The sequence below is a fragment of the Nycticebus coucang genome, chromosome 10 (genome assembly GCF_027406575.1).
Source record: "Nycticebus coucang isolate mNycCou1 chromosome 10, mNycCou1.pri, whole genome shotgun sequence".
NCBI lineage: Eukaryota > Metazoa > Chordata > Mammalia > Primates > Lorisidae > Nycticebus > Nycticebus coucang.
The window spans coordinates 70,119,205-70,129,846 of record NC_069789.1 but is presented as its reverse complement, the minus strand read 5'-3'; positions in this window follow the sequence as shown (position 1 = coordinate 70,129,846).

The following is a 10,642-nucleotide window of genomic DNA, read 5'->3' as shown; positions in this document are numbered from 1 at the left end:
TCCCTATTCAAAAACCTTCAGCAATTTTCCATTGCCTGAAGAAAAATGAGCAATTGCAGGCTCAAAGAGCTTTGTAATTGGACGATGTAAATCCCCCATTATGTTTCCCACTGTTTTCCCCTTTACTATTCTCAGGCTAAACAGAACGATTTCTCCAGATTTTTAAAATCCTATATATTAGCTCATAGGATTCACTACTTCTGTTCTTATGACCTTCTTCTCTTAGCCCATTACTCCCATCTTTTAAGACCCATCTCAAATGTCATTCATCTAATGTTGCTTTCCCAGAACCAAGGAGATTCTCCCCCTGAACTCCCATAGTGACCTGTTTACAGAATATACCACTTTTGGCCTTTTAAAGTAGTTGGTTTTTAAAAATTCTTGAGGACAATAATTTTGCTGATTTACTTTTAAATCCTCCACAATGCCTAAAATGGAACTAAGTACTATATAGATATCAAATAAAATTTGATTAAACAGCCTTAAGAAATCATAACTGAGTTAATGCAATCAAAGTGATTTCCTTCAAAATCCTCATCACAGAATATAAGATATGCAAGCTTTTTCATTCATTCTTTTGATAATTCCACATGTTTTAAGGATAGAGTACTAAACAATAGAGATGCTGGGTTCAAAGAGGCCACAGTCTAGAATGAAGGACGGAAGAGAAAGAAACAAAGTAACTCAGTAAGTTGTCATTTGAATGACCAGGTCAAAGACATTAAACCACAATGTATTACAATTCAAAGCATTTAGTTCCCCAGATTGTGCTCATGAACACAGTAATATCTAGTTTACAGTATAGTTTAAACAAAATGTACATATCTCCTTTTTGAAATAGAATTAATCATCATAATATTATAACATTCTATGATACATAAGCAGAGACATTATTGTTCTTCTTCATTGGCACCACATGTGGCTGGGAGAACAGGACAAGAAGGAAAGACACAGCAAGATGGTCAGGAAAGGGACTTACACTGAATGATAAGGAAACATTGGTAGTCAAAAACGTGGCAGAAAAAATTGTAGTCAGAAGGAACAGCCACAGAGAAACTAAGAAAGATAGTGTATTTCTGGAACTAAAGTACTTTCATACGTCCATACCTTAGGGTGGAAAGAGGAGAACTCCAGGATGTGACATGTTCTATACTAAGAAGAGAATTGATAAAACCTGACATTCAGCTATAGGGAAAAGGAAAACGATGTGTTTTTGTTTTCACACAGACACCTTACTTTTCTATACTCTTGCATATCTTCTCTCCCATAAAACACTATTCGGCCATTGAAAAAGATGGAGACTTTACACTTTTTTTATTAACCTGAATGGAGTTGGAATACATTATGAAAGTATCCGGGCAGCGCCTGTGGCTCAGTGAGTAGGGCGCCGGCCCCATATGCTGAGGGTGGCGGGTTCAAACCCAGCCCCGGCCAAACTGCAACAAAAAAATAGCCGGGCGTTGTGGCGGGCGCCTGTAGTCCCAGCTGTTTGGGAGACTGAGGCAAGAGAATCGCGTGAGCCCAAGAGTTAGAGGTTGCTGTGAGCCGTGTGACGCCACGGCACTCTACCCGAGGGTGGTACAGTGAGACTCTGTCTGTACAAAAAAAAAAGAAAGTATCACAAAAATGAAGCCAGAATCCAATGTACTCAATTCTAATATGAAGCCAGTAGATGATTTAATATGACCACATGAGAGAAAAACCCAAATCAATTCAAGGTGGGGGGGCAGAGGACTGAGGGAGCAAAGAGAGGAAAAGAGGGAGGTGGATGGGGGGTAATGGTGTATGACGCATCTCTTGGGGGTGGGACACAATTATAAGAAGGACTTTATCTAACAAATGCAAACAGTGTAGCCTGATTCTTTGTACCCTCAATGAGCCTGAAACAATAAAAAAAAGAATGTTACCAGAAATAGTCTCCAAATTCCTTTTTTTTAAATCTAGTCATAGGCTCCAGCCCAAGAGTAGAATATAAATGTCTTAACACAACAAATAGTAAGTGGGGTGAAGGTTATGTTAAACAGTTTGATGTAAGCATTCCAAATTGTACATAAAATCAGCACATTGTACCCCATAAATGCATTAATGTACAGCATTGTGATTTAATAAAAATAAATAAATAAAAATATATTGATTCTTCTTACCAGACAAAAGTTAAAATTATTTCAAATTTCTTCCTTACTCATATTAGCTCATTACTACACTTTTTCAAAATTTATGTTTATAAAAACACTATGTCATTTTTCACTAGTTTGTATTTTGCCAATTGATTACACATCCATTGTTCTTTCACACACTAAATTCAGTAACCCCTTCAGAAGAGCTGTGGCATCAGGAAGTTGAAGTAGGTAGATTTTTGATGAACATAAAAGTGGCTTGGTTTATCAGTTTATTTGTTTAAATCCTTCTTTTTCCTATAAAGGAACTACATAGGCCCACAGATGTATCTCAATGGTGTGTTTTCAGTTGTCATTTAATAAGTGGTTATAACTCTGTCAGAGGGACATTAATACACTAACAATAAATCTGAAGACAGAAAAGTATTGAGAATGTGGGTACCCCTGGCACTTTAGAAATCATTTAAAAGGATTTGCTGTGAAATTTCAGTTTTACGCAATATATTAATCAGTTATTAGGCTAAGCTACTCTAACAAAGATATCCCCAAATTTTTTTTCTTTTTTTATTAAATCATAGCTGTGTACATTAATGTGATCACAGGGCACCATACACTAGTTTCATAGACCGTTTGACATATTTTCATCACGCTAGTTAACAGATATCCCCAAATTTAAGGATTCAAACAACTCAGAGGTTCACTTTGCTCTCATATACTAGTCCAAAATTTTGCTTCCCAAATCATCCGGGCATCCTGTTATCTTTTCTCTTGTTCCTTAGCACTGTCAGAAGTACAGTCCAACCAATAAAAAGGAAAGAATAATTGGAGGGTAAGAAATTTTCTCATAAAATTATAATATAAATTTCATAATTATTACTCCAACTTTTATATCATCACAGGGCTGCTAGTTGCAAAACTAGGTGGGAAATGTGCTTAGCTGAAACTCAAGGATCGCACTAATGAAGGAAAGGGACAGTGACCATCATGAGGCAATTTTCAGACTCTGCAACATAAATTGACATCTCCAAACAAGCGAGCGATTAAAAGAATCAGCAAGACTCTTCAGATGGTAAACATAAATGCATTGGGAATTTGCAAGAACACATCGTGAATAACAGTTATATGATGAGGGACTCCAAAAGTATTTATTTTTGCTAGGGAAAAAGTAGTAGAACTCATGGTAGAATTGTCTCTGCATATATCAGTGTAGTATGGTCTTCTGGCTAAAAAAGATTTATAACACCAGGAGCAATGACAAACAGAATTTGATTTTACCCTTAAAAAATAATCTTAAACCGAAGAACTGAAGTAAGAAAAATAGGGATACACCTTAAAATCTTGAAAGAAAGACAAATGGAAGAGATAAAAGTACTTTATGTGAAGGAGAGAAAAATTGATGGCATATGTTATTTCTGAACTGAAAAAAAAATAGGTACTATTATAATCTCTACACAGTAAAGGATAATACGTTTATAATAGATTATATTAAAGGGACATTAATATATTTGGGAGGACTTTAGCTAGCTTTTTGAGGATGTCATGGGTAAATTAATTGGAAAGAATATTAACTTTCAAAATTATTCCATTAGTACCAGTGTTAGAGATAAATATTGAGTTTAATGAAAAAAAATCTGACTTTATTTTTTAAAGCAATAGCTAAAGATTATAAGCATGTAAATTGCAATTCCTTTTGGTAATGCCAGTATATTAATACTACTGTAAACATATAATAGGGGTGTAAGCTAAAGAATATAATTAGAAACTTTAATCTTTTAAAAAATTTTTCCTTAATTTAATTTAATCTCTAATGTTCTATTAGAAATATAGTACCTGTATAAATGTTAAGCAATTATATTAAGTCAACTAATTAACTTTATTTGGGATTTCTAAGAAGCTATCCTTGAATGGAAAACAATAAACAAAAATATTAATCATTACACATTTCAGTTGAATAAATGAAGTTCTTAAGTAATGTTCCAGGATAAAAGTTTTATACCTAGAAATCATTTTTTTGTTCTTATTGTTGTTAATAGATGTTCAATTTCCTTAAAACAAAATATAAAGTCATAATTCTTTTAAAAATAATAATGCACCTGGCTCCCTGACCACTGGGAGGGGTGGGGAAGCTGCAGCCTGAAGGCTACATGAGGTCTCATAGGTCTTTTAACTATGGCCTTTTCACCGAATCCAAATTTTACATAAATCCTTTCATTAAAAGGGATGCAGTGGAGAAAGATGAAGCTTTGCTTGCCTCCTTTGATACTTAAAAAGGAAAAATCTTGAATTTAGAAGGACACAAGTTCCCCACTCCATCTAGGAGCTTGGGGTTTCCTCTGAGAAATTCTTGATCGTACCACTCCTTGTGAACAGTGGCATGCATTTTCAGAGAGCTATGAGACATTGGGCCAAAGTTCCTGAAGTGTGGAACGGTTTTCTTTTGACAAGATTAAAGGATTCTGTTTTATTGCTTTTATCTCACCAGTGATCAGGTATTATTATCTTTGACCTCTTATCTGCTTTTTATAAACTGACCATAATTTGTTCAAAATAGTAAGGTTGCATAAAGCAGGGAAATAGCCATTTGAACAATGTGCAGAAACAGAGGCTTTGCATGCAAGGTTAGAAGCTTTGCATATATTACAGATGCTTAAATATTACTAAAGTTGAAAAATTAAATATAGTATTGAAAAATAAATAAAGTATTGTTCCTATTTAATGATTGAGGGAACTGAAACTCAGCTGACTCAGGTTTAAGAGAAATTACGTGATAGAGCTGCATTTCTGGTATAAATGCGTGCAATTTCAAAGGGAGACAAAGCAAGATAGATAACTATAAATTCAAGCTTTGCTAAAAAATTCACTTTATTTCTTGTTAGATTTCTTACAATCTACTTCTCTAGACTGAGTACTTACTGAACAAATTAGAATTGTTTTGTGTGAGATTTTTGGTGTCTGCCATTTTGTTAGTAAGAACAATTAGAACACAAGATAGAATATAGAAGGTATTTATTAATTTATTTTAAATTACTGGTATTTGAATCTTTTTACTGTAGACTATCAGGAACTTTCCAAATATTTTTTTCTAACTCTCAAGGGGGTAAATCAAGGTCTAAAAACAACTGTCTTCCTCAAAATCATTCAGCTAGAAGTGCCAAAATTTGAATTTCTATCTTTTAATACCAAGTCTAACTAAATCCCCACCACATTAAGTTTTCATATAAACTGATGATAAAAACAATACTTTTATTCTTGATTTTTTTTAATTTATATGAACTTAAGAGGTACTTTTAAGTTGATTATTGTTTAATGGCCTCTGCCATCACTGGCTTTAAGAGTATCTCTTCTATTTGCTAACCATCTTTGGCCAGTGAGAAGCTCGCCAAATCAAATTTCAGTGAGCTCCAAAAAAGAATATTTTCTATGACAAGGTCTTGACTATTAAATTCCCTTCACTTTTCTTCTGTCAAAATTCAAGTTTATTAAGTTTCAGGATGTTGCCCAAGGACTATGGCTAAATATAAAAGAAAGATTTATGCTTATACAGAGTTATTTTTCTTTTGCTCTGTAAAAAACCTCAAGAGAAACATCACATGAACCTGGAGAACATAAAAAAATATTTGAAAAGTATGAGCTATCCCAACAATCCTTACTTACATGTTTTGATATATATTTGTATACATACACAGACACATGTATATATCATTTACATAAAGTTCATATGTGTAGTTTACATGCATTACGTATATTATACAGTTGACCTTTGAGCAAGATAGATTTGAACTTCATGGATCCACTTATACCCAGATTTTTTTTTAAATAAAAATTATACCTACTGTGGCCATCTTTCTTGCTTTCCCTTTGACCCCATCTACCTCTTCCACTTCCACCACCCCTGAGACAGCCAGGCCAAGCCCCTTCTTATTCCTCCTCCTCAGGCAAATGTGAAGACCACAAGGTTGAAGGTCCACTTCCACCAAATGAACAGTAAATACATTTACTCTTTCTTATAATTTTCTTAGAAACATTTTATTTTCTCCAGCATACTTTAAGAATACAGTGCATCACATACAAAATATGTATGAATTTTTTGCATTATCAGAAAGGCTTTTGGGCAATGGTAGGCTCTTAGTAGTTAAGGTTTAGGGAAGTCAAAAGCTATACATAGATTTTCAGTTTCATGGGTGTTCTAGACCTCTAACCCCCTACTTTGTTCAAGGGTTAACTTTATATAAATCTATATAGTTTATAGGCATATAATGTATGCATACTATATATACAAACTTTATGTATGCTGTATATGTACATATATATATGCAGTAGAACCTCCATAGTGGACCACTTCCCTACACTGACCACCTCCTTAAGTTGACCTAATTTTCACAGACTAGACATGCACCACATTTACCCTGTTAGTACAGAAAGTCTAGCTCCATATGTTGGCCACCTCTGTATGTTGACCAGTTTGTTACAGTCCCTTATATGGTCAACCTACAGAGGTTCTACTATATGTGTATTACATACACTCTCTATACACTGATATAACCACCTTTCTTGCGTTTATGTTATTGTATATGGAAATAGTAGGTCATAGGGTTTGCATATGTTTAGTTTTAGAGAATACTCCCAATGAGTTTTCAAAAATGATAATAACAGCTCACACTCCCGCCAAAACTGTATAAGCTTCCTGTTGTTCCATAGTTTTGCCTATCCTTTGCTATGGTTTTTAAATTTTAGACACTGTGGTGGGTATATAGTGGTTTTGATTTTTATTACTCAAGTGACTAGTATGTAGTATTGGTAAGCATCTCTCTATGTGTTTATCAGCTAGTTAATATATTCTGTTATGAAAGGTACTTGAGTAACATTTTCACTCTTTTTCTTTCTGTTGGGTTTTATGTCTTTTTCCTGATTTTCCATACATGTATCTTTTCTCAGGTAAAATATTACAAATGTTTCCTCCCTCTCTGTGGCCTGTATTTTCTTTCACTCAGGGAGTTTATTAAAAACACACACACATATACAATTATTTTACACATAGAAGAAAGAGATGAGATCTTCTACATGGTATCATACAGCAGTGGAGCGGGGGACACTCCCATACACATTAAATTCCTGATATTTATAAATATGGGTTGAATTAATCAACTATTGCCTACATTTTAGTTATGTCCAATGAAGTCCTTTTTAAAATACTGTCTCAATATTTTGTTCAATATATTGGCAGTTTCCTAGAAAAAAATATTAAGAAGAATTTTTTGGCATATGTCAGGAGGTTGTGAATTTCCCACTAGCTAAAGAAAAGAAGCACAGTACCATTCTTAAAAATTTTGAAGAACTATTAGCAGGTCTTTTTGAAACTATTACATATAATGTGGTGTTTTACTTTTAACATTAATTCTAGCTCTGAAAGATATAATTAAAGAAAAAACACTGAGGGCATAGAAATATTACATAGAACAAAACTTTATTTTGTTGGAGGTATTCAAGACTTTGGAACAGGAATGTGCATGTTTAATGCAATGTTCGCAGTCATCATTAATAGATATAAAATAATGACTACTCAGTTACCACTTACAATTTTTGAAATGTAAAACTTTATTTTCAAACTTCCTTGGACAGTGGACTGAGTTAAAGTAAATCACTTGAAACCTCACTACAAATCTTCATAGCAAACATGAATGTGAATAAAACACTATATGTAAGAACAATTTCTTTTGTACTTTGAAAATTGGATGGTTGGAGAATATATATAAATCTATATAAACAAAGCCACCATTTTAAAAAGCAATTTAAATTTTTTAATGCTTCCTGTAGCTCTTAAATTTCAATAGTTTCAGTATATTTGGGAATCTATTAACATTTCCTCCTGTCAACTCTATCATGTCATAATATATATTACTTCTCAAGGTAAAATAATAAAAAGGATCACTTAAGAAATGAGACACTCCTTTAAAGACTTGCCTTTTTAACAGTGGCATAAAACAAGTACATCTGCAATAATTTCACTAATACGGTCAACCGCTGACATCTATTGGCAAAAATGAGGAAGACTAGGTTTGGTTAACTTTTAAAAGCAAATAGTGTCTTTTTTTTAATGACTATAGTTTGAATATACAAGTTTATTTAGGAGCCAATATTTAACCATGGTTTTGGTTATAAAGCAACTTACTATTTAAAGTATAGATCTTCAAATACTCAAGTGTTTGAAGTAGCTTAAATAACTTTTTTTTTTATAAGGAGATTACAAATTACAAAAAGATTAAACTTCTGATTGCGAACAAGTTTCAAGTCTGGAGAAATTGCATTTGGCAAAAGTTCAAGTTAAGCTCAGCAAATACATGGTATTCTTAACTCTTTCCAAAGAAGAAAAGAAAATGAAAGAAAAAAGAAAAGGAATGGTGTCTTAATTTTCAAACAGAGCAGACCATGGACAGTTTCATTATTTTATGTACATCTATGGGCTTTTAATTCTCCTTACATCATCCTTTTGTCCTGAGCTCTCTCTTTCACTAAGTCATACTTCCTGGACTTCTCCTCCCTGTAGTTTTGGGATTTTGTTACATGGGCTAATCTTACTGGAGTTAGATGATATCTCAAAGTGCTTTTGATTTGCATTTCTCTGATGATTGAAGATGATGAGCATTTTTTCATGTCAAGACATGGAAACACCTCAAGTGCCCATACCCATGAATGGATGGAATCCATAAAAAAGATGGAGACTTCACATCATTTATGTTTACCTGGATGGAACCAGAACATATTCTTCTTAGTAAAGTATCTCAAGAACGGGGGAAAAGTATCGAATGTACTCAATACTACTATGAAATCAATATATAAACACCTACACATTCATATGAATGATAAAACATAACTATAGTCCAGAAAGTAGAAGGGAAGAAGAGAGAGGGGGGAGAGGAGGAGGAAGGTGGAAGGAAGGAGGGAATTTGGGGGGACCTCACCTAATGTGCATGATGCAATGGTACATTTCAAAACTATTAAGAAAAGAATATAATTATGTCAATCAGTTCAAAATAAGCATTTTACATTGTGTATCAAATCACACTGAACCCCATAAATGCATCAATGTACACAGTTATGATTTAATAAAAACATAAACCTTTTTTAAAAGGATACAAAATCTCCATCATTCTTTGGCTAGATAGTATTCCATGGTATACATATATTACAATTTATTAATCCACTTACGTGTTGCTAGGTACATGGTTGTTTGTACATTTTTCCAAATATATCTGTATAGCAAATGACTTGTTTTCTTTTCAGTAGATGATAGTAATGGGATTGCAGGATCAACTACTGGAAGGCTGGAGACATTCTTCAGTATTTTATTACTTCAAGATAATAATACATTTTAAAGGTGCCCTTATACTAGCCTCTGGATGTAACATCATTAATTCTTACCTTAAACAAATATTTTTAAAATATCTCTACTGATACAAATTCCTTTAGATGCTATGATTAAAAAGCATACAATACATATGATACTGGCACAAAAACAGAGAGGCAGAAGTATGGAACAGAATAGAGAACCAAGAGATGAACCCAGCTACTTACCATTATTTGATCTTAGACAAGCCAATTAAAAACATTCAGTGGGGAAAAGATTCCCTATTTAACAAATGGTGCTGGGTGAACTGGCTGGCAACCTGTAGAAGACTGAAACTGGACCCACACCTTTCACCATTAACTAAGATAGATAGACTTGCACTGGATTAAAGATTTAAACTTAAGACATGGAACTATAAAAATACTTGAAGAAAGTGCAGGGAAAACTCTTGAAGGAATTGGCCTGGGAATATTTTATGAGGAGGACCCCCCACCCAGGCAATTAAAGCAGCTTCAAAAATACATTACTGGGACCTGATCAAACTAAAAGATTTCTGCACAGCCAAGAACATAGTAAGTGAAGCAAGCAGACAGCCCTCAGAATGGGAGAAGATATTTGCAGGTTATATCTCTGACAAAGGTTTAATAACCAGAATCCACAAAGAACTCAAACATATTAACAAGAAAAGAACAAGTGATCCCATCTCAGGGTAGGCAAGGGACTTAAAAAGAAACTTCTCTGAAGAAGACAGGCGCACGGCCTCCAGACACATGAAAAAATGCTCATCATCCTTAATCATTTACAGAAATGCAAATCAAAACTACTTTGGGATATCATCTAACTCCAGTAAGATTAGCCCACATCACAAAATCCCAAAACCAGAGATGTTGGTGTGGATGTGGAGAAAAGGGAACACTTCTATATTGCTGGTGGGAATGCACACTAATACGGTCCTTTTGGAAAGATGTTTGGAAAATACTTAGAGATCTAAAAATAGACCTGCCATTCAATCCTGCAATTCCTCTAGTAGGTATATATCCAGAAGACCAAAAATCACATTATAACAAAGATATTTGTACCAGAATGTTTACTGCAACCCAATTCATAACTGCTAAGTCATGGAAGAAGCCCAAGTGCCCATCGACCCACAAATGAATGAATAAATTGTGGTATATGTACA